The following is a 24,932-nucleotide window of genomic DNA, read 5'->3' on the forward strand; positions in this document are numbered from 1 at the left end:
TTTATTTCATCTCCATAATCACCCTCAAGAAAGAGGAATGCACATTATCTATTTGATAGATGAGGGAAGGCATATAGCATTTTAATATAACTTACATCAGGAAATGGGGCAGAAAGCGGTGAAGCCAGGTATGAATCTGGGCAGTGAGACTCCAGACACAGGGCACATTCCCAGTATTCTGCCAAACCACCAGTCATTTTACTTTCCTGGTCACTCTAGGCAGAGAACCCCTGCTCACTGTCTCTTCCTTTGGGGGTACCTGGTAGACCATAGCAGACAGTAGTGGATGCCCCTTGATGCACTGGCAAGCAGTAGCGATCACAGGTGGGAAATCACAGAAAGAGTTGGCAGATGATACTTTAGGGCAGATATCTCTCTTGCTCCTGTTCCTGGATTTTGCCACAGCTGTTCACCATCTCAAACTTCATTTTTGTAATTTAGGCCCTCTCAATCTCAAAGGGAGACATAAAGTCAGAGTCTCGGTTTCCATCCCTTGTCAGGACATAGAATCAGTTAAAAGATGTACTTCAGATGTACCTTTGATTAAGACCTCTGGACCTCTGCTTTAATCAAACTTCTTGGTGTGCAGGGCAGCAGAACCACAATTTAATTTTGAACCTTGTCTCCTCTACTTATTTTCTGTGTGACATGCACAAATTCTTAGTATTTCAAGCCTCAAGGTTGTCACATGAGTTGATCTCTAGATGATTAAACTGTATTGCTGTAAGGATATGGACACTGCATATATTATTAAGTATGTGCATATAGAGAAGGCACAATTTTAGGTATTATTATTATTAACAAGGCCAAGATTCATACCACTTGATTAAAATATCCTGTCATCTGAAGGTTTGATTTTCAGTGAATCACTGACAAGTCATTTTATTTTTGTCTTTATACATGTGCATATTGAACACTTAGAGGGAAATGACTGAGTCATTTCTAATTCCCAAGAACCTATACCGAGCTTGGCACAGAAAAAGCAAACCAAACTCACTGCCGGTTGAGTCAATTCTGACTCATAGCAACCCTATAGGACAGAGTAGAACTGCCCCATAGGGTTTCCAGGGAGTGGCTGGTGGATTCGAACTGCCGACCTTTTTGGTTAGCAGCCAAGTTCTTAATCATTGTGCCACCAGGGCTTGGCACAGAGTAGGCTATAGAAATAACAAAAAATCTGTGATAAATATTGCCAAGACACTTCTTGGTTCACAGGAACAGAGCATACATAGGCTGTATGGTGTCGACACACTGGGTGCTTTCCTGCCTTCCAAAGATGTCCTTTAGAACTAGTTGTTTTTGTTAGGTGCTGTCGAGTTGGTTCCAATTCATAGCGACCCTATGTACAACAGAACGAAAAACTGTCCGGTCCTGCGCCATCCTTGCAAATGTTGCTATGCTTGAGCCCATTGTTGCAGCCACTGTGTCAATCTGTCTCATTGAGGGTCTTCCTCTTTTTGCTGACCCTCTACTTTACCAAGCATGATGTCTTTCTCCAAGGATGGATTCCTTCTGATAACATGTCCAAAGTATGTGAGACGAAGTCTCACCATCCTTGATTCTAAGGAGCATTCTGACTGTACTTCCAAGACAGATTTGTTCATTCTTTAGGCAGTCCATGGTATATTCAATATTCTTTGCCAACATCACAATTCAAAAGCGTCAGTTCTTCACTCCTCCTTATTCATTGCACAGCTTTCGAATGCGTATGAAGTGACTGAAAACACCATGCTTGGGCCAGGCGCACTTTAGTCCTTAAAGTGACATCTTTGCTTCTTAACACTTTATAAAAGGTCTTTTGCAGCAGATTTGCCCAATGCAATGTGTCGTTTGATTTCTTGACTGCTGCTTCCATGGTCACTGATTGTGGATCCAAGTAAAATGAAATCCTTGACAACTTCAATCTTTTCTCTGTTTATCATGAGGTTGCTTATTGGTCCAGTTGTGGGGATTTTTGTTTTATGTTGAGGTTGTAGTCTTTGATCTTCATCAGTAAGTGCTTCAAGTCCTCTTCACTTTCAGCAAGCAAGATTGTGTCATCTGCATAGTGCAGGTTGTTTGCTAATGAGTCTTGCTCCAATCTTGATGCCCCGTTCTTCTTCATACAGTCCAGCTTCTCAGATTATTTGCTCTGCAAACAGATTGAATAAGCATGGTGAAAGGATACAACCCTGACACACATCTTTCCTGACTTTAAACCACGCAGTATTCCCTTGTTCTCTTCGAATGACTGCCTCTTGATCTACGTACATGTTCCTCATGAGCAGAATTAAGTTTTCTAGAATTCCCATTTGCAATTTTATCCATATTTTTTTTGTGATCCACACAGTCGAATGCCTTTGCATAGTCAATAAAACACAGGGAAACATCTTTCTGGTATTCTCTCTTTCAGCAAGGATCCATCTGGCATCAGCAATGATATCCTTTGTTCCACATCCTCTTCTGAATCCAGCCTGAATTTCTGGCCATTCCCAGAATGTGGATGTACTGCTGCAACTGCTTTTGAATGATCTTCAGCAATATTTTATTTACATGTGATATTAATAATATTGTTCGATAATTTCTGCGTTCTGTTGGATCACCTTTATTTGGAATAGGCATGAATATGGGTGTCTTCCAGTTGGTTGGCCAGGTAGCTGTCTTCCAAATTTCTTAGCATAGATGAGTGAGCACTTTCAGTGCTGCATCCAATTATTGAAACATCTCAGTTGGTATTAGGTAAATTCCTGAAGCCTTGTTTTTCACCAATGCCTTCAGTGCAGCTTGGACTTCTTCCTTCAGTACCACTGGTTCCTGATCATATGCTACCTCCTGAAATGATTCAACATTGACCAGTATTTTTTGGTACAGTGACTGTGTATTCCTTCCATCTTCCTTTGATGTTCCTGCTTCGTTCAGTATTTTCCCCATAGAATCCTTCAGTATTGGAACTTGAGGCTTGAATTTTTTCTTCAGTTCTTTCAGCTTGAGAAATGCTGAGCGTGTTCTTCCCTTTTGGTTTTCTAACTCCAGGTCTTTGCACATGTCATTATAATACATTACTTGGTCTTCTCAAGCCACCCTTTAAAATCTTCTGTTCAGTTCTTTTCTTTCATCATTTTTTCCATTTGCTTTAGCTACTCTACGTTCAAGAGCAACTTTCAGTGTCTCTTCTGACATCTATTTTGGTCTCTTCTTTCTTTCCTGTCTTTTTAATGACCTCTTGCTTTCTTCATGTATGATGTTCTTGATGTCATTCCACAGCTCATCATGTGTGTCAGAGTACAACTGTGCTCCAGAAGGTTTTCAATGGCAGATTTTTCAGAAGTAGATCACCGGGACTTTCTTGTGAGGTGTGTCTGCATGGACTCAAATCTTCAATCTTTTGGTTAGCAGCCGAGCGCATTAACCATTTTTACTATCGAGGGACTCAGGCTGCTTCTTTGTGTCCTTTAATTAGAATGATTTTTTTCTTAAAGGAGAAAGATATTTCTTATCCCATTAGTTTTCTTCAACGGAGGAGGCTAGTATTTTACTGTGTTTATGAATTTATTAGGTATTTAAATGTACTTGCTCCTTGAACATTCTCTGGCCCAGTGTCCACAAAGTATACGTATATAGAAACAGGTGAAACCATTAAAGAAAGAGTTCTAAGAAGAATGAGCTTATCACAACTGATAATTATTGGAAAATATATTGGGGTGTTAGGTCCTTAAGTATGAATGATTTACTTGTGAATTTCTTGACTTTAAAATATAGACACAGTGCTGGGCGCCTAATTACATGTTACCTTTAACCCTCTTTTCTTTTTCAAAGGTGTTTCTGCTACATGGAGTCACAGGAACTAACATGTGTCTCTGAATTCCTCCTCCTGGGTCTCTCAGAAGATCCAGAACTGCAGCCCCTCTTCTTTGTACGCTTCCTGTCCATGTACCTGGTCACTGTACTTGGGAACCTGCTCATCTCACGGCCATCAGCTGTGACCCCCACCTCCACACCCCCATGTACTTCTTCCTCTCCAACTTGTCTTTGGCTGACATTGGTTTCACCTCCACCACAGTCCCAAAGATGATTGTGGACATTCAAACTCACAATAGAGTCGTCTCCTATATGGGCTGCCTGGATCAGATGTCTTTTAATTCTTTTAGGATGTTTGGACAATATACTCTTGACTGTAATGGCCTATGACTAGTTTCTGGCCATCTGTCACCCATTTCACTACACTGTCATCATGAAACCCCACCTCTGTGGCTTGCTGGTTCTGGTGTCATTTCTCGTTAGATTTTTGAACTTCCAAGCTACACTGCTTGATGTTGTCACAACTTACCCACTGCACAGAAATGGAAATCCCTCATTTCTTTTGCCACCCTTCTCAACCTTTCAGCTTTGCCTGTACTGACACCTCCAGCAATACTGTACTGGTGTATTTTATTGGCACCATCTTTGGTAGTGTTCCAGTCTCAGGGATCCTTTTCTCCTATATTCGAATTATTTCCTCCATTCTGAGAGTCCCATCATCAGGCCGTGGCTCTCACCTGTCAATTGTTTGCTTATTTTATGGAACAGGCCTTCAAGTATAACTCAGTTCAGCTGTCTCACATTCCCCAGAGGACAGTGTGGTGGCATCAGTGATGTGCACCGTGGTCACTCCCATGCTGAACCCTTCCATCTACAGCCTGAGAAACAACATTAAGAGAGCCCTGCAGAAGCTCTTCAGTAGAACAGCCTATTTTTAATACCTGTGCCTTCTTTTTTAATGTGTGGATTGAAAAGACAACACAACAAACATCTGGAACCAGAAATCCTACCTCTTTGGTCACATAATTTTCATAGTTCTTATTAGTTTTTATTCCGTTTGCTATTTCATATCTCAGTATTGCTTACTTTAGTGAATCTTTAATAGGATTGTGGAAGTATTTTGCGATTCTATGTATGTCATAAACACTGCATGATTGAATTCTATAAAATCTGTGGAAACTTCCATATTTGTCATCTATGACCCAAATGTCCTAGAGAAACGCACAACTCTTTTCTTATATATACAATTCTCAACCCTTTCCACAGTCTATGTTTACTGTCCATGCTCCTCAGACTGAATAATTTCAATTATCCTACACCCAAGTTCACTGACTTTTTTCCCTACCTCCTCTGAGCTGCTGTTCAATTACTCTAGTGAATTTTTTATTTTAGCGATTGTACTTTTCGGCTCCAAAATTTCTGTTTGGTTCCTTTTTATAATTCATATCTCATTACTGATATTATCATTTTGTTCTTACATTGTTTTCCTTTCATTCTTTTTTTATTTTAATTTATTTTATTGTACTTTAGATGAAGTTTACAGAACAAATAGTTTCTCATTAAACAGTACACATATTGTTTTAGGACATTGATTAACAACCCCACGACATGTTAACACTCTCCCTTCTCGACCTTGGAGGAACTTTTTTTGGTGAAAATATACATAGTCAAAGTTACACCATTTCAAAAGTTTCTACATGTAAATTCAGTGACATGGATTACATTCTTCTAGTTATGCTGCTACTCTCACTATCCTTTTCCAAATTAGTCCATCACCATTATCTTCAACTCACTGCCCCCTAGGCTTCCCATCAAACCTTTTGAGTTGCTGTTGTCAATTTGATCTCACATAGATAATTCTTTTTTATTATACCTTAGATGAAGGTTTGCAGAACAAATAGTTTCTCATTAAACAGTACACATATTGCCCTATGACAGTGGTTAATAGCCCCAAGACATGTCAACACTGTCCCTTCTCAACCTTGGGTTCCCTATCACTAGCTTTCCTCTCCCCTCTTGCCTTCTAGTCCTTGTCCCTGGACTGCTGTGCCTCATTAATCCAATTTTGTTTTATGAGGCTGTCCAATCCCCGGCTGAACAGTGAACTTGGGGAGTGACTTCACTACTGAGCTAAAAGGATGTCTGGGGGTCATACTCTTGGGGTTTCTACAGTCTGTCAGGCCAGTAAATCTGGTCTTTTTTTGTGAGTTAGAATTTTGTTCTACATCCTTTTCCAGCCCTGTCCAGGACCATCTATTGTGATCTCAGTCAGAGCAGTCAGTGGTGGTTGCCGGGCACCATTTAGCTGTACTGGACTCAGTCTGATGGAGGCCGTGGTAGCTGTGGTCCATTAGTCCCTTGAACTAATCTTTTCCTTGTATTTGTTCTCTTCATTCTCCCTTGCTCTCCAAGGGATGAGACCAGTGGAGTATCTTAGATGGCCGCTCACAGACTTTTAAGACCCCAGACTCTACTCACCAAGGTAGAATGTAGAACATTGTCTTTATAAACTGTTATGCCAATTGAGCTAGATGTTCCCTGAGACCATGGTCCCCACAGCCCTCCACCCAGCAATTCAGTCCCTCAGGGAGTTTGGAAGTGTCTGTGGAGCTTCTGTGACCTTTTCTTGTACAAGTTGTGCTGGCTTTCCCAGTATTGTGTACTGTCTTACCCTTCACCCAAGTTACCACTTAACTATTGTCTATTTAGTTCCCCCCACCCCTCCCATCCCTTGTAACCAACAAAGATTGTTTCTTTTTGTGTGTAAACTTTTACATGAGTTTTTACAGTAGAGGTCTCATACAATATTTGTCCTTTTGTGATTGACTTATTTCACTCAGCATAATGTCCTTCAGTTTCATCCATGTTATAAGATGCTTTACAGCTCCATCATTGTTCTTTATCGATGTATAATACTCTGTCATGGATTGAATTATGTTCCCCAAAAAATGTGTGTATCAATTTGACCAGGAGGTAATTCCTGGTATTTGTGTGGTTTTCCTATATGTTGTAAATCCTGCCTCTATGATGTTAATGAGGGGGGATGGGCGGCAGTTGTGTTAGTAAGGCAGGACTCAGTCTACACGACTGGATTGTATCCTGAGGCAATGTCTTGAGATACAAAAGACAGAAGTGAGCAGAGAGACAGGGGGACCTCATACCATCAAGAAAGCAGTGACAGGAGCAGAGCACGTCCTTGAGACTGGGGTCCCTGCGCAGAGAAGCTCGTAGTCCAAGGGAACACCGAAGAGAAGAAGGCCAACAGAGAGAAAAAGGCTTCCCCTGGAGCTGATGCCTGAATTTTGACTTTTAGCCTACTTTAACTGTGGAGAAATAAACTCTTCGTTAAAACCATCCACTTGTGGTATTTCTGTTATAGCAGCACTAGATGACTAAGACATACTCCATTGTGTGTATGCACCATAGTTTGTTTATCCATTCATCTGTTGATGGGCATCTAGGTTGTTTCCATCTTTTTGCTATTGTGAAAAGTGCTACAATGAATATGGGTGTGCATATGTCTTTTCGTGTGACAGCTCTTATTTTTCTAGACTATATTCCTAGGAGTGGAATTGCATTTTGTAGTGCTTTATTTTTGTGGTGCTGACGTTTTCTTTGCTCCTCTTACTCTCCTGTGCTGAGTTCCTTTTGTTTGTGGATTTTTTTCATTTCTTTGTTTTTGTAGGTTTTTTTTTTTTTTTTTTTTTTTTACTGAGACTTTATGTTTTTCCTTTTTATTTGATGAGTAGGTTGGTTAACTTTCTTTGTGGTTACCTTGAAATTTACCCTCATCTTCCTAGATTTGAACCAGTCCATTATTACTTGATATCGCCTTGCCTTCCTCTCCATTAGAAGGTTCTATAGCTACACTGTTTATTCCCTCTTTTGTTGTTGATGCTGTTGTCACTTACAGATTGACCTCTCTGGTTCCCTGTTGTAATTCTTTTGGTTTTGGGTAGCCCTTAAGAGTTCATTTCCTAGGTTGGTATCTAGCTAGTATAATCCTGTGTCCTAGATTCAGCATGTGATCTGATGTTGTTTGCTCTCAGATTGAAGGTCTCCCTTTAATAAGTCTTGCAAGTTTGGTTTGGTTTTTACATAGTCCCTTATTTTCTGTTTATCTGGAAATGACCTAATTTCACCATCATATTTGAATGAGAGTTTTGCAGGATATATTATTCTTGGCTGGCAATTTTTTTCTTTCAGGGTTTTGTATATTTCATCCTGTTGCCTTCTTGCCTGCATGATTTCTACCAAATAATCTGAGCTTAGTCTTATTGTTTCTCCTCTGTATGTGACTTTGTTTTTCTCCAGCTGCTCTCAGGGCTCTTTGTCTTTGGTTTTAGTGAGTGTGATTATGATATGCTTTGGTGATTTTCTTTTGAGGTCTATCCCATATGGGGTTCATTGAACTTCTTGGATGGTCAGCTTTTCATCTTTCATGATATTGGGGAAGTTTTCGGTCAGCAATTCTTCAATGATCCTCTCTGTGTTTTATCCACCTGTTCTGGAACTCCAATCACTTGCAGATTTTTGCTTTTGATTGTATTCCACATAATTCTCAGGGTTTATTCATTTTAATTTGTTCTTTTTTCTGATTTTGCCTCAGAGTTGTATCCAAGTGTTTGTCTTCAATTTTGCTGATCCTACCTTCCATCATTTCAAACCTGCTCCTCAGCACTTCTATGACTCTGTCCATTTCTGAAATCTTGTTGTTTATCTTTTGAATTTCTAATTGTTGTTTTTGTATGATTTCTAGTTGTGAATTTATTTTGTCATTTTTTTCCTGTATTATTTTCTTGAATTCTTCAATTTTTTTGTCTGCATTTTCCATGAATTTGTCTGCCTTTTCCATGAATTTGTCTATTTTTTCCTCATTTTTGTCTGCTTTTTGCTTCAACTCTTGTATAATTCTGAATATTAGAGATTTGAATTCCCTATCAGGTCTAGTGCCTTTTCTTCTACTGGAAAGTCATCTGGTGTTTTATTTTAGATGCCTACTGGAACCATCCTGTCCTGTTTTTGTAAATGTTTTAATATTGTCTGCTGTCTTCCGGTCACTCAGTGGTTATTTTCCTTGTTTATTGACTGTAGATAAGTTTGTTTTGTCCTGGTTTTTTGTTTTATTTGGTTACATCTGAGCAGGTGGGCTGTTTGTTCTTTGTTGTTTGCTCTTCTGTGGGTACGATACTTTTCACCTCCTTCTCCAATGGGGAGGGTCAGTCACTCAGGTATGGTACAGCAGAGTAGGTCCAGCTGAAGAGGAGTTGCTGGGTTGGGTTGTTTGTGGCACACACCAGAGCTGACAGTGCAGACCGGGAATCAGTGCAGGACAGGTTCCAGTAGGCCATGCCTATGCTGCTTGGGAGTGTGATGTTCAGTGCATGGTGCAGGTAGGCAGAAATGAGGGGGTAGATTGTGATGTGTGGAGCTAAGATGGGTATGGGAAAGATGAGAGAGAGGAGAGAGGAACAGGAGCCAAAAACGTACATGCAAACAAAAAAGAGTGCTAAGGGAGTTTGCTATTGGATTGGAGAGATGAGAGACTGAGAAATAGGGAAAAACAAAAACAAAAAAAAGAAAAAGGGTAAAAGAACAAAATGAATAAATTGAGAAACTGGAAATGAAGAAAGACAAAAAGGGAATAAGAGAAGAAAACAAAACAAAGAAACAAAAAAACAAAAATTAAAAAAACAGATAAAAAAGAAAAAAGAAATGCCCCCAGGGATGTCCCTGTGCGTCTGTGCAGAGTAAGGGAGTAGCTTCCAAGCCGCGCAGTACTGCCCAGCTAGAAGGGGCTCCCAAGCTGAGAAAAGAAAAAGAAAACAACCAATCAAAACAGAACATATCAGAGCAAACAAACAAAAAAGCCCCAGGGGTCCCACCAGCATGGCAGCACGGGCCAGGAAGCAGTTTCACAGTCAAGCGGTGTTTCGCAGCCTTTCAGGAATAAGCAAAGATGGCACACGGAGGCAGGTATTTGAGAGAAAGGAGGGGTAGGTGGTGAGAGGTAAGGAAGCAGAAAAAAGCAACAACAGTAGCCAACAAAAGGCACTCAGGGAGCCGGCCAGTGTGGATGGGTAGAATCCAAGCAACGAGGGTGAAGCTGGTGCTTCCCGGCCAAGAGACTGTGGCTACAGGAAGCAGAGGAGGCTGAGTGGGGGTGAAGAAGTGTGTGGGGTAGGAAAGCATATATCACTGGTTACCGGTTGTTCTGTCTCCTGCTGGAAGGTCTGTGAAGCTGCTTTCTCGTACCCCCATTAGCTGATCTCCACTAGGAGTCCAAAATGGCAGATCCTTGCTGCGGTAGCTGATAGGGGACCTCTGCATGTATCTCTCCTTACTCTCTGTTCTTGGTCAGTTTCTTATTCCATTCGGTGCTTGGCTGAGTTCTATATCTCTTCATTTGATGGGTAGGTTTTCAGGATTGACGTGTGACTCTGTTTGACTTAGTTTTTCTGATCTTTGCTACAGAGGGATGGCATGGTGCTTCTGACTATAGTGCCATGTTGTCCGGAAGTCATTTTCCTTTCATTCTTTGTCCATGATTCCCTTTAGCTCTTTCTCTCTAGCCCTCTCTGGGAATGCGGGCTGCTACTGTTTTAAGACCTACCTAATCGGTGAGCAGTTGAGGCATGGGCAAGTAGAAAACACCACAAAGCTTTCCCACCATTTTGAAGTCACCTTCTTTTTGACTCTGTGTTTGCTTGGTTGCTGTAAATCTTTCAGTGGTTCTGTCATGGACTGAATTGTGGTATTCCTGTTAGAGGAGCACTAGATGACTAAGACAGAACTTGGTACTGGGAGTGGGGTGCTGCTCTAACAGATGCCTAAAATGTGGAAGTAGTTTTGAAATGTGAATGGATACAGGTGTGGCAGCGTCAGAGGATCAGCAGCAGCAGAGAACCTGCAGCAGCAGAGAACCTGCAGCAGCACAGAAGGGGAAGTGACAGAGAACCAGCAGCAGCAGAACCAGGAGACCAGCCTGAGACAGTGCTGGAGCCAACCCATGGAGTGAAACAGCTGAGTGCCTGTGCTCTGGAGGCTTCCTGGCGGAGTGAAGTCCCTCCAGGCACTTAATCGGTGGAGATACCGAGCTTTGGAACACTTGCCCCAGTAGGGCAGATGCGGGCGTGAAGCCTGAGGGCCGAGAGGCCACAGGAAGCAGAAGCTGAAGAGACAAGGAACACAAGAAGCTGAGCTGCCTCAGTCTCAAAAGGTATGGCCGAGACCTTTGGGGTTTCAAAGGGTGGAGCCATGGCCCCTGGTGTTTCTAAGGGTGGAGTTGTCACTACGATGGACTAGGAGAATGGTGCACCTAAAGCCGAGGGAGCAGAGTTGCCTTCCCAGTGGGCCTGGAAGGTGGAGCTGAAGCCCAGGGCCAAGGGGCATCCACTCAGAATCCACAGACTTTGGCCAATACCTAGAGTCTGGAGGGCAGGGCTATTGTGTAAATTGTCTCAGAGAATAGAGGATTCTTTTCAAAGCCTTGAGGGCTAATGTAATGTGTTCTGCTGACTTGCTTGGTGCCTATTACCCCTTCTTCTTCTCCAGTTTCTCCCATTGTAATGGAAGTGTCTAGCTTGTGCCTGTTCTGCCACTGTACCTTTGGAAGCAGATGACTTGGATTCTAGATTTCACAGATGAAGAGGAATTTTTGGATTTTGGACTTGGAGTTAAGACTTTTGCTGTGATATGATGAGATGAATACGTTTTGCATGTTGCAAGGATGTGATTTTTTGGCGGCCAAAGGGTGGAGTGTCATGGATTGAACTGTGTCCCCCAAAAAATGTGTGTAGCAACTTGGCTAGGTCATGATTCCCAGTATTGTCTGATTGTGTTATCTGATGTGATTTCCTTATGTGTTGTAAACGTTATCACTATGATGAGATTATATATGATCTCCTTATGTGTTGAAAATTCTATCACTGTGATGAGGTTATACTGATGAGGTTGACAAGATTAGATAGTGTCTTAATGCAATCTCTTTTGAGATATAAAAGGGAGAAGCGAGCAGAGACACTTGGGAACCTCACACCACCAAGAAAGCAGTGTCCTTTGAACCTGAGGTTCCTGCGCTGAGATGGAAGGAAGATTGATGACATCGACCTTCCTCCGGAGCCGACGGCGAGAGCGTTCCCCTGGAGCTAAAGCCCTGAATTTGGACTTGTAGCCTACTGGACTGTGAGAGAATAAACTTCTCTTTGCTAAAACCATCCACTTGTGGTACTTCTGTTAGAGCAGCACTAGATGACTGAGACAGGTTCCAAAGCAGGGCTTTGAACTGGTTTGCTATGGCTCGAACTCCTGCTGAGACTTTGCATTTCCACTCCAAATATATTGAACCAGAATCTACATTTTAGCAAGATCCCCAGGTGATTCTTATGTATAATAAATTTTGAGAACCACTGCTCTACTAATGGTTCTTAGAATTGGTCCTGAACCAGTAGCATTAGCATCATCTGGGAACTTGTTAGAAATGAAAATTTTCAGCAGGAGTTCAAACTGGAAGGAACTGTTTAGAAGCCCTGTTACAAACTTCTGGCAAAGTTGGTTCTGTCACTTTCTGGTTTTTTGTCATTATTTCCTGGGGCACTGAAGCATGTACCTACTTACATCACCATCTTCTTGACCTGCATCCCTTTTATCACTATGACTTTATTTTTGATATTTCTATGTCTTTATATATAAACTGAATTTCTTGTAGACCAATTAGGTTTTGTGTTTAATTTTTTAGATGAAGCATTATTGATATAGTTGTATTAATATCTACCTTGTTTGTTACTGTTTTCTATTTGTTGCTCTTTGTTTCTTTTTTGTCTTCCACTCTGTTCTGACTTCTCTAGTTTTAACTGAGAATTTTATGTGATTCCATTTTCTCTCCGCACATAGCATATCAATTATACTTCTTTTTTAAATTTTTTTAGTGGCTACCCTAGACTTTGCATTGTACATGTATAGTTAATCCAAGTCCATTTTCCAATAACACTATGCCACTTCAGGGATAACAATATTCCCAATTCCTCCCTTTTGTCCCTTATAATATTGCTGTCTTTCATTTCTCTTATCCATAAGCTATAATCACTGAATCTATCGTGGCTATTATTATTTTTAACAAAGTGTTATCTATTAGATGACTTATATATGAGAAAAATAAAAGATTTTATTTTACCTTCTTTTCTTCCTTCCCTAATGCTCTTCCTTTATTTTTAAATATCCAACTATCTGACTGTCTTAGTTATCTAGTGCTGCCATAACAGAAATACCACAAGTGGATGGTTTTAACGAAGAGAAGTTTATTTCCTCACAGTCAAAGTAGGCTAAAAGTTCAAATTCAGGGTGTCAGCTCCAGGGAAGGCTTTTTCTTTCTGTCGGCCTTCTCATCAATGTTCCCCCGGACTAGGAGCTTCTTGGCGCAGGAACCCCAGTCCAAAGAATGCACCTGCTCCCGGCACTGCTTTCTTGATGGTATGAGGTCCCCCTGTCTCACTGCTCACTTCTGTCTTTTATATCTCAAGAGATTGCCTCAGGACACAATCCAGTCTTGTAGATCCAGTCCTGCCTTACTAACACAACTGCCACCCATCCTCCCTCATTAACATCATAGAGGCAGGATTTACAACATATAGGAAAATCACACAGTACCAGGAATCATGGCCCAGCCAAGCTGATATACACATTTTTTGGGGGACATAATTCAAACCATGACACTGACCTATGTAATTTTCCTTCTCTTCTTTGGAGAACTTCTTTTAACATTTCTTGTAAAACAGGTATACTGTCAACAAATACCCTCAATATTGGTTTGTCTGACAACATCTTTTTTTTTTCCTTCACTTTTAAAGGACAATTTTGCTGGATGCAGAATTCACTTTGGTGGTTTTCTTCTTTCAATACATGCCGTCCCTGAGTTACAAACATCTGACTGACGTAAAAACCGTAGTCACAAATCAACCCCCGTAAAGCCTATTATATTAAAAATTCAAGGTATATACAATGATTCATAATAACAAACAGGTGCTACATTATTATTATTATTACTATTACTGTATTATTATGTTTTAAAGATGTTTTAGTGTATCTGAAATTGTTTATTTTTTTATGCATGGAAATGTACACTATATACTATATACTAAGACAAACATTTAACTAACATTAGATACGAACCATTCTTAACTGTTCCGACTTACGTACATATTTGGCTTAAAGATAGATTTAGGAATGAAACATGTTTGTAATCCAGGGACTACTTGTACTTTCAATATTTCACTCCACTCTCTTCTTGCTTGTGTGGCTTCTGAAAACTTGTGTGCTGTCCTTAGTCTTGCTTTTCTATGGATTGCATGTGTTTTCTCCTCTGGCTTCTTTCAAGATTTTCTTTCTGCCTTTGATTTTCTGCAGTTTAAATCTCATATGCCTAGGTGTATTTTTTTTTTTTTTTGTATTTGTATTTATCCTACTTGGTATTCACTGAAATTATGGATCTGTGGTTTGGTGTCTGTCATTAATTTTGTAAAATTCTAGCCATTATTATTTCAAATATTTCTATTCATTACTCTCTCTGTTTTCCTCCCGGTATTCTCATTATGCTTATGTTACAACTTTTGTTTCACAGTTGGATATTCTGCTCCCCTCCCATTTTTTTCATTCCTTTTACTCTTTGCATTTCAGTTTTGGATATTCTATTGACATATCTTGAAGCTCACTGATTTTTTTCCTTGGCCGTGTCTAATCTATTGCTGATCCCATTAAAGTTATTCTTCATTTGTGTTATAGCATTTTTTATTTCTAGCATTTCTTGTCGATTTTTATACATTTCCATTGCTCTGCTCTCGTTAGTCTTCTGTTCTTGCATGTACTCTACTTTTTTTTAATCGCAGGCCTTTTATTAATCATAGTTGTTTGTTTCCTGTCTGATAAGTCTAAAACCTCAGCCATATCTGAATCTGGTTCTGATGCTTGCTTTGTCTATTCAACCTATGTTTTTAGTATGCCCTTTAATTTTTTGTTGACAAATGGACATGATGTAGTGAGTAAAAGAGATTATGGTAAATAGGCCTGTTGTGTGTGGTTTTATGTTTGTCTGTCTAGAAGTTAGGCTGTGTTTGCTGTAACTGTAGGTGTGAGAGGCCAAATTTTCCTCTGCTGTCCTTGTATTTCTCTCTCCTCTTGTCTTTGGACCTCCCTAGAGAATTCTTAAGTAAGATCTTAAATTGAAAGTTCTTTCTGTTATTATACAGGAGCCCTACTGATGTGGAAGTATAGGTGCAGGAGGGAAGAAAGCATTCTATACACCTATGCTTAGATTTCAGTCTTTTAGTGAGTCTGTGCTCCTGGACTGTGACTATCTCAACTTCCCTAGCCCCTTAGATGAAACAGGAATCCTAGATAGGGTAAGAGTTATGTATTTCTCTTCTCCAAGATCACTTAGTCTCTGAAGACAAGTCTGCTGTATTTCTTCGTCTCACTTCTCTACAGGCCAAGTCTGTTTTCTGCAGTTTGTTAAAGCTCTATTAAAATACTTTCCTTTTAGATCAAGTCTCTTTAAGAAGAATAGAATACTTTGGGCATATTTCCAGATGACTACTTTTCCCCTGGAAGCACAGGACATTTTTCTATGATGTTCGCTATGAGGACCTGATAGGACTCCCGGAGGTAAAACTCAGGAAAGTTTAGGGACCTAGCTATCTGAAATGATTCAAACCATTCAGCATGACACAACTCAGGGTAGAAAACATACACATTTACTGTATATGGTAACTTTAAAATGATACATTTAATTATAACACCATGCTGCCTATTTTTAACAGAAGGCATACAGTGGAGGTCCTCCACGAAAGTAAAGAAGGTAACATAAAGAAAAATAAAGACAATCAGTGTAGAAATCTTTTCAGCCAGATTTCAAATCTTATCAGGCTCAAAAGAACTCTTGCTAGAGTATATTCTTCTGAATGCTATGTGTGTGGAGAAACATTCATGGGTCATTCATCATTTAATTATCGCACCATTTCTCAGACTGAATACACTACCTATCAGTGTAAGGAATGTAGAGTAGCCTGCAGTTGTTCCTCTTACTTACAGCTCTTGTGAAAACTTACTGGAGAGAAACTTTATAAATGTAAGGAATGTGGGATCGTCTGTGCTATGGATTGAATTGCGTCCCCCCAAAATGTGTGTCAACTTGGGTAGGCCATGATTCTCAGTACTGTGTGATTGTCCACAATTTTGTCATCTGATGTGATTTTCCTATGTGTTGTAAATCCTACCTCTATGATGTTAATGAGGCAGGATTAGAGGCAGTTATGTTAATGAGGCAGGATTCAATCTACAAGATTAGGTTGTGTCTTAAGCCAATCTCTGTTGAGATATAAAAGAGATAAGTGAGCAGAGAGATAGGGGGACCTCATTACCACCAGGCAAGAAGAACCAGGAGCGTGCATCCTTTGGACCCAAGGTCCCTGTACTGAGAAGCTCCTGGATCAGGGGAAGATTGAAAACAAGGACATTTCCCCAGAGCTGACAGAGAGAGAAAGAATTCCCCTAGAGTTGGCACCCTGAATTTGGACTTCTAGCCTCCTAAACTGTGAGAGAATAAATTTCTGTTTGTTAAAGCCATCCACTTGTGGTATATCTGTTATAGCAGCAGTAGATATCCAAGACACTACATGTATCAGAATTAACAGTGGAGAGAGGCCTTAGAAATGTAAGTAATGTGAGAAAGCATTTTTTTATTCCTCATCCTTCACTACACATATGAGAATTCACAGTGGAGAGAAGCCTTATGAATGTTCATTTTGTGATATCTCACCCCTCAATAGACATATTAAAAACTCACAGAGGCCTTGTGAATGTTAGGAATGTGGGAAAGCCTTTAACCAGTCCTCACACCTCACTATCCATATAAGAACTCACAGAGAGGCCTTTTGAATGTAAAGAATGTGGGAAAGTTTTTAGTTGGCTCAGCCTCACTAGACATATAAAAACTCACAGAGGAGAGAGGTCTTATGAATGTAAGGAATGTTGGAAAGCTTTTATCCAGGCCTCATCTATCACTCAATATAAAAGAATTCACAGTGGAGAGAGGCCTTATGAATGTAAGGAATGAGGGAACATCTTCAGTTCTCTCTTCCCCATTTGAGATATGTGAGAAGGTACACTGAAGAGAAATACTATATATATTACACATGTAACAGATCCTATGACTGTAAAAGACAAGGGAAGCCTTCAGTGTCCGTCCTTCCTTAGGACCTCTATGATATCTCACACACTGGAGAGACTCTGCAACTGTTAGTAAAGAACTTCTTCAGTTGTAAGACATGAATTTGGATAAGTATCAAAATGTTATTTTCGTTCCTTTATATAAAAATTATATTTATCACAAGATTTCATTAACCCTTGGTGTCTTAAACTGTGTGTGCTTTTTTTATCAGCTACATCTTCAAAGTTTTTATTTTTATTTTTTCATACCATACAGCAATATGTCCTTATTGTGGAAAATTTTGATTTTAACAGAAAATTAAAAGGAAAACCAAATATCACTCAGAATTGCACCACTCTCATTATTTTGGATATTTCCTTTTAGGCTTCTTTGAATGCAAAGCATTGTTTTCTTAAAGAATCTGGGTTACACAGTGTGTGTACGGTGTGTGTAGTGTTATACCGAACATTTTTTTCATTGCCTTTATTATTTATCCTCCACAACTATCATGACCTCTGGTTTACTGAGGAAACTGCACAGATTTTTTTTTTTTAAAGAACCAATGCCAAAGACAATCCTTTATTACAACTATTAGTTTATAATTGCATGCGAACATTTTAGGACAAATTTAAAAAACTCAGCCATGCCAAAGTTAAATATTAAAAAGTAAAGAAAATCTTCTTGGGCAGCTTGGAAGGAAAGATGCTATGAAATTCATAAATGTGCCTGTCCTAGAAAAAAATAGTTTCCAAATACATTTCTTGACTCTCTCTGATACTCAACAAGTTGAGATGTTTCCAACAAGTTGTTAGACCAAATGCTGAGGTTTCCTGAGTCCAAAATCATTGTGACCCCAGGGTCCTGGACTTCAAATTCTGCCCCTGCTGCAGTTGATCTTCCTCTGGAGACATAGCCTCCCAAGCTGAGCTGGGACTGCCAGCTCTAAAACTTTTGCAATGCAGATACCATTCTCTAGCACTCAGTTGTCAAGCCTCATGGTAGGCCAATGCTCCTAACTCTAATACTCAGGTCAAATTTTTAACCTCTCAGTGGGATGCTGCTCCTGTCTTCAATGCTCTACAGTGGGATTGCAATCCAGCTCCCTCGGGTTTATGTACTCTCCACGGCGGCCCCGAGAACAGTGTCCTGACCTTTCGGGGACCCCAGGCTGCTGCTGTGGCAATGGCCCTCCATGACAACAATGGAAAGCTGCACAGAAAATTTTAACCCACGTTCACCATTTCACAAAAATATCCCTCTAAAACGGTGTTGTGAGAAGCAGGATTTTTGTTGAAGGAAGGCTAACATTGGGGATCCATAGAGATGGTGGGCCCAGATAGACCCACAATCTGACCTAGATGCAATGGAGCTTCTGTCTAGCACAGGCGCAGAACCTGTACTTTGAAACATTCCTGCTTTTGGTAATTTTGTGATTCCAGGAGAGTTCAGTAGGCCAAGAATTGAGGCTGCAGTTTCTGGACTGGGCTGCACTGGTAGCTGCTGCTCCACCTGGGGTGTGCACCTGCTACAGGGCCTGGAGGTTTATACAGAGCTCCTCGGCCCCACGGTGACCTTCTTGCATGGACCACATGGACCTTCTTTCATGACTTCTCAAGTAAGGGGCTTGGGAATGGTGGCTATAGGTAACAAAAGCCTTCAAATTAGGCCTGCCATTGGCACAGCAATTTCCCTTTCAGAATCATCCTATGGAAATCCTTGGGCACCATAACGGGGTACCTTGATAATAGTGCTAGATTGTGGAAATAGTGAAAGAGGGGAAATGGCGTCAGCATCCAACAGGAAGGAAGTTTTTAGATAAACGTCTGGCTACCTGTCTTAATATTGTACTGCCACTAAACAATTTCTTCAGAAAAATTTAGTTCACAGGAGGAGAAGCAATAACAGCTTAATGTTTGATAGGCAGGGTATAAAACAGTGTGTACATAATGACGGCAGTTTTATTTAAACAAATATATATACAGACAAATCAATCTGGTAGCAGTCTGTCCCAAAGGCAAGACTAAATGATTTTACTTTTTGACTCTCCCTAACTTGAACCTTTTCTGCAGTCATTATTCATTACTTTTACAATTTTTTACATTTAAGAATATTAATTTGCTTTTGGAATGTACAAGTAGTATGAGTTTTGACAAATATATTAAGTCATATAACCAGTACCACAATGAAAATATAAAACTGTTCTTTTTTCTCCAAAAAATTCCCTAGTGCTGCCACTTTTTAGTCATGAATCCCTGGGACCTGTCCCTATACATGTCATGCTATATGTAGTTTTTAGATTCTGGCTACTGTCATTTATATAATGAATTTGAGGTTCATCCATGTTGATGAATATATGGATAGTTTATTCCTTTTGATGGCTGTATAGTATGTCATTGTATAAACATACCACATTTTGTGTATTCATCAGGTGGAGAATATTTGAGTTGTTTCCAGATTTTTGGTATTTTTAAAAAATCAGCTATAAATATTCATGCACAGGGTTTTATATGAACATAAAGTTTCATTTTTCTCATCTATAGCCCTATGAGTGGGATTGCTGTGTCATGGTGGGTGTATGATTAACTTTACAAGAATCTTCCCATCTGTCACTCAAAGGGGCTGTGCCATTTTATATTCCACCAACCAAAAGAAAACCAAACCACACCCATTGCCACCAAGTAGATTCTGACCTATAGTGACCCTATAGGACAGTAGAACTGCCCTATAGGATTTCCAAGGAGAGACTGGTGGATTCGAACTGCTGACCTTTTGGTTAGCAGCTGAATGCTTAACCACCGCGCCACCAGGGCTCCTTATATTCCACTAGCAGTGGATAATTCCAATTACTGCTGGGATCTGGAGAGGCTGTTTTCTAGAAGAATACAGTACACTCCTGTTTGCGTGTGGCTTCAGGGGAGGGATTTGGGTTGGCAGCTCACCTGATAGGCATCCCCGCATTTGTGAGGATAGCATGTGGGATGTGGCAACTGGATTAGTCCACAGGCCCAAATGTATGGAGCTCAGGCTAGGCCACTACTACCCAAATTGAAAACTAGAGAAACCTTGCACTGTCAGAATGCTGCGCCTTCAGGAATCTTGCACTGCACAACCCACATAGAGCAAAGTAGGGACTAAAGTGCCCTCTCCAGGAGCCTGGCAGGTGATCTCACTGGAACAGAAAGGAAAATTCCTTCTTCCTGCAATGTCCTTCATTGTCCTCTATACACTGATAACTGTCAAAGGAGAAATGTATGGCCCAGTTCCATTGTCACAGATCAGGCCAAAATGGGATATCTGCAGCAGAAGGAACACAGTGATAATGAGGACAAATGTCAAAGTGTGGCTTTTTATTTTGTTGGTTTGCCACCAGTGATACACCAGTTCCTAGCAATGCCAAAGCTTAGATCTTGGTGCCCAACCTGCTCCCCTTCCTTGTAAGAGCTTAAAGTGCCTGCCTTGTGCCTCTCTGCCTCTCATACCAACTCTAAATATCTTCTCTACTCCAACAAACTGCAAATGCAACTATTCTGACTAACCAACAAGAGCAGGGTCTGATCTAACAAGTGAAAGGGCACAGCTCTAGAATGCTGTGTGCCCAAGACTGTAGACCCCAACCAAAAATTGGGGGGCTCCTGGCATCACCCAGACTTCCAACTAACTGCCTAAAATTCGATTGTTCCCACCACCCCTCCCCCGGTTCAATAATTTACTAGAATGATGAAGAACTTAGGAGTGTTCTACTTACAGTTTTAATATAGCAAAAAAGATACAAAGCAGAGCCACACGTGGTGAAGACTGGCAGGGTGTCAAATGTGGAGTTTCCATGTCTCAAGTATGGCTTACCCCATTCCTCCTTCCATGCATATATGTCTATCACCAACCAAGAAGTTCACCCGAACTTCAGTGTCCGGAGTTTTTATTGGGGTTTCATTATGTAGGTGTCATGGAATCATTGGTCGCTTATTTGAACTTGGTCTTTAATCCAGTCCCCTTTCTGGAGTTAAGGTAGAGGTAGTGCTGATATCACATGGTGGGCCTATTGAGCCCCACAGCCTGAATCACCTCTTTAGGATATGCTATAGTGTGCTCTGGCTTCCTCTCTAAACATCAGAGACATTCCAATCATTCAGGAAATTCTTTGTATAAAGTAATTTTTCACCACACAGGACCCTTTTCTCTTTCACTTTCTTAAGGCAAAAAATATTGCTTACTATGCATCAATAAAAAGCAGTTGCTAGAGAAGGACATCACATTTGGTAATGAGTCAGTGAAAACAAGTGAAACCCTGAATGAAATGTAGTGACACAATAGCCACAAAAATGGACTCAAATATACCAACTATCATGAATATGTATGTCTCAGGATTGCAACATTTTGTTCTTTTATACAAAAGGTCACCATAAGTCAGCTGACATGATGGTAACTAACAAAAACATGTATCAGGCAGTGTTTTTACATGAATTAACTCAGTTACCATTAACACCATTAATCTTCAGCAATCTCTCTAAGGTAGATACTTCTAGAGGGATTTTATTTTCAAATAAGAGAAATGCTTAAGTTTATCATGGATATGCTCGTTTAGTTTATTGCAAAGTAGTCATGGCAAAGCACACAGGTAAGACCATAACACATTTATTTAGGACCAGAGAATGAGAACAATAAAAGTTTAGTCCGATAATTAGAGTCCAAGTCTTTAGATTTCAGGCGTTTTAGCTTTAATGAGTGGTCTAGTGAGGGAGGCTTGACCATGGCTCATGGTCAGCAGAGGTCCCTTGTAGCTGGGGTCCCAGGTTTTAGGTACAGGCAAAGTCTCAGTCTTTGTTTCTGATTTGTTCTCAGTCTTCTAGGAGTCTGAAACTAGAGAGAGATGATCTGCCTTCGTCTTTTCTTGGGTAGTCTCAAGTCCAGGGTCTACATAGGATTTTCTTATTTGGAGTCACACAATAAGGGCCAGGTGATGTAATGTCTAACAAGGACCAGTCTGCTACATCTTCTTTTCAAGGTCAGAGATTAGCTATATGTTGCATCTTCTCTTCAAAGTCAGAGATTAGGGAGGTTGTTTGCCATTAAGCTATGTAGTATGTTACATTTTCTTTTATCACAGTATACTGGTACAAAGCCATCTTAGGCTGTTTACAACATCTATTTCTTAGTTTATCTAAATAAACATTGAGTAACTTATACATATGTGGTTTAAGAGCATTAGATAAGTGTACGTAATACTTCTGTTGTCTTATTTTATAAGGTAGTTAAATCCTAGAGGTTTCCAAGCCAGTAAGTGACAACTAGATGAGGATTCAAACCAAGACCTAGAGTGGACCATGCTCTCTTATCTTAGTGCTAATTTTCCAGCATCCCCCAGTTCCTGGAGCTCTAGTCTTTATGTATAAAAGGACCAAAAGTCAAGTTCTTCCCCTGATGAATAGAGATGGCAAACAAATAGGACAAATTAGTGGCACAAATAGTTAAACGCTGGATATTAACCAAAAGGTTGACATTTCAAATCCACCCAGGGGTGCCTCAGAAGTAAGGCCGGTTGATCTGTTTCCAAAAGTTCACAGCCTTGAAAAACCTATGGAGTGCAGTTCTACTCTGCGTACATTGGTCGCCATGAGTCGGAATCAACTCCACTGCATCTAACAACAGGATGGAAAAAAGGACTGGGGAAAGATCAACCATAACCCTTAGCCCCGCTGCCCCCGGCATCTGGTGCTGCCATAGCCCCATCTTTGGATGTGGTCGCTGCCACCAGTCTGGCCTGAACTCAGTGCTCAACTGAGTCTTCCTGGAAGAAACTAACATTTCTCCTTAATCCCAGCTGGAAGAAGAAACTGCCCGCTTGTTGCTGTTAGGTGCTGTGGAGTCAGTTCCGACTCATAGCGACCCTAAGTACAACAGAACAAAACACTGCCAGGTCCTTCCACAGCCTCACAATCTTTGCTATGGTGAGCCCATTGTTGCAGCCACTGCGTCAATCCATCTCCTCGAGGGTCTTGATCTCTTTTGCTGACTTTATACTTTACCAAACATGATGTCCTTCTCCAGGGACTGGTCCCTCCTGATAACATGTCCGAAGTACATAAGACAAAGTCTCACCATCCTAGCTTCTAAGCAGCATTCTGGCTGTACTTCTTCCAAGACAGATCTGTTCGTTTCTCTGGCAGTGCATGGTATATTCAATATTCTTCACCAACACCATAATTCAAAGTATCAATTCTTCTTCATTCTTCTTTATTTATTGTCCATCTTTCATATGCATATGAGACAATTGAAAATACCATGCCTTGGGTCAGACATCCCCTTGTTCTGTTTGAGTGACTTCCTGTTGGTCTATGTACAGGTTCCTCATGAGCACAATTCAGTGTTCTGGAATTCCCGTTCTTCGAAATGTTATCCATAATTTGCAATGATCCACAGAGTCACATGCCTTTGCATAGTTGATAAAACATGGGTAAACATCTTTCTGATATTCTCTGCTTTCAGCCAAGATCCATCTGTCATTAGCAATGATATCCCTCCTTCCACGTCCTCTTCTGAATCTGGCTTGACTTTCTGGCAATTCTCTGTCGATGTACTTCTGCAGCCGCTTTTGAATGATCTTCAGCAAAATTTTACTTGCGTGTGATATTAGTGATATTGTTCGATAATTTCTGCATTCTGTTGGATCACCTTTCTTAGGAATAGGCACAAATATGGATCTCTTCCAGTCAGTTGACCAGGTAGCTGTCTTGGAAATTTCTTGGCATAGACGGGTGAGCACCTCCAGTGCTGCATCAGTTGGTTGAAACATCTCAATTGGTATTCTGTCAATTCCTGGAGCCTTGTTTTTCACCAATGCATCATGTCCTTCTGCAGGGATTGATCCCTCCTGATAACATATCCAAAGTAAGTGAGACGTAACCTTGCCATCCGTGCTTCTAAGGAGCATTGTGGTTGTACTTCTTCCAAGACAGATTTGTTTGTTCTTTTGGCAGTCCATGGTATATTCAATATTCTTCACCAACACCACAAGTCAAAGATGTCAATTCTTCTTCAGGTTTCCTTATACATTATCCAGCTGTCACATGCATATGAGGCTATTGAAAACACCATGGCTTTAGTCAGGCACATCTTAGTCTTCAAGATGGCATCTTTGCTTTTCCACACTGTAAAGAGGTCTTTTCCAGCAGATTTTCCCAATGCAGTGTGTCGTTTGATTTCTTGACTGCTGCTTCCATGGGTGTTGATCGTGGATCCAAGTAAAATGAAATCCTTGACAACTTCAATCTTTTCTCTGTTTATCATGATGTTGCTTATTGGTCAAGTTGTGAGGATTTTTGTTTTCTTTATGTTGAGATGTAGTCCATATTGAAGGCTGTGGTCTTTAATCTTCATTAGTATGTGCTTCAAGTCCTCTTCACTTTCAGCAAGCAAGGTTGTGTCATCTGCATAATGCGGTTCGTTAAAGAGTCTTCCTCCAATCCTGATGCCCCATTCTCACTCAGCATAATGTCCTCCAAATTCATCCATGTTGTTAGATATTTCTCGAGTTCATCACTGTTCTGTACCACTGTGTAGTATTCCATGGTTTCTATGTAATACTGTGTGTTAGTCCATTCATCTGTTGATGGGCACGTAGGTTATTTCCACCTTTTTACTATCGCTAATAATGCTTCAATGAACACGAGTGTGCACGTGTCTATTCATCTCACAGCTGTTATTTCATTAGCATATGTATCTAGGAGTGGGATTGTTGGATCATATGTTATTTCTAGCTTTTTGAGTACATGTCATATAGTTTTCCATAGTGGTTGTACCATTTTATGTTCCCACCAGCAGTGTATAAGAGTTCCAACCTCCACACTACCTAGACAACACTTGTTATTTTCTGTTTTTTTTTATTAGTGCCATAACATCGGGGTAAGATGGCATCTCACTGTAGTTTTAATTTGCATCTCTCTAATTGCTAATAATCAAG

At 40.4% G+C, this 24,932-nt stretch overlaps 1 pseudogene; it reads left to right on the forward strand.

Moving 5' to 3' along the window:
- Window positions 1–3,808: 3,808 nt before the first annotated feature.
- LOC105756390 (olfactory receptor 7E24-like) lies at window positions 3,809–4,715 on the forward strand (annotated as a pseudogene).
- Window positions 4,716–24,932: the final 20,217 nt, after the last annotated feature.

The sequence above is a fragment of the Trichechus manatus genome, unplaced genomic scaffold, assembly GCF_000243295.1.
Source record: "Trichechus manatus latirostris isolate Lorelei unplaced genomic scaffold, TriManLat1.0 scaffold00057, whole genome shotgun sequence".
Lineage (NCBI taxonomy): Eukaryota > Metazoa > Chordata > Mammalia > Sirenia > Trichechidae > Trichechus > Trichechus manatus.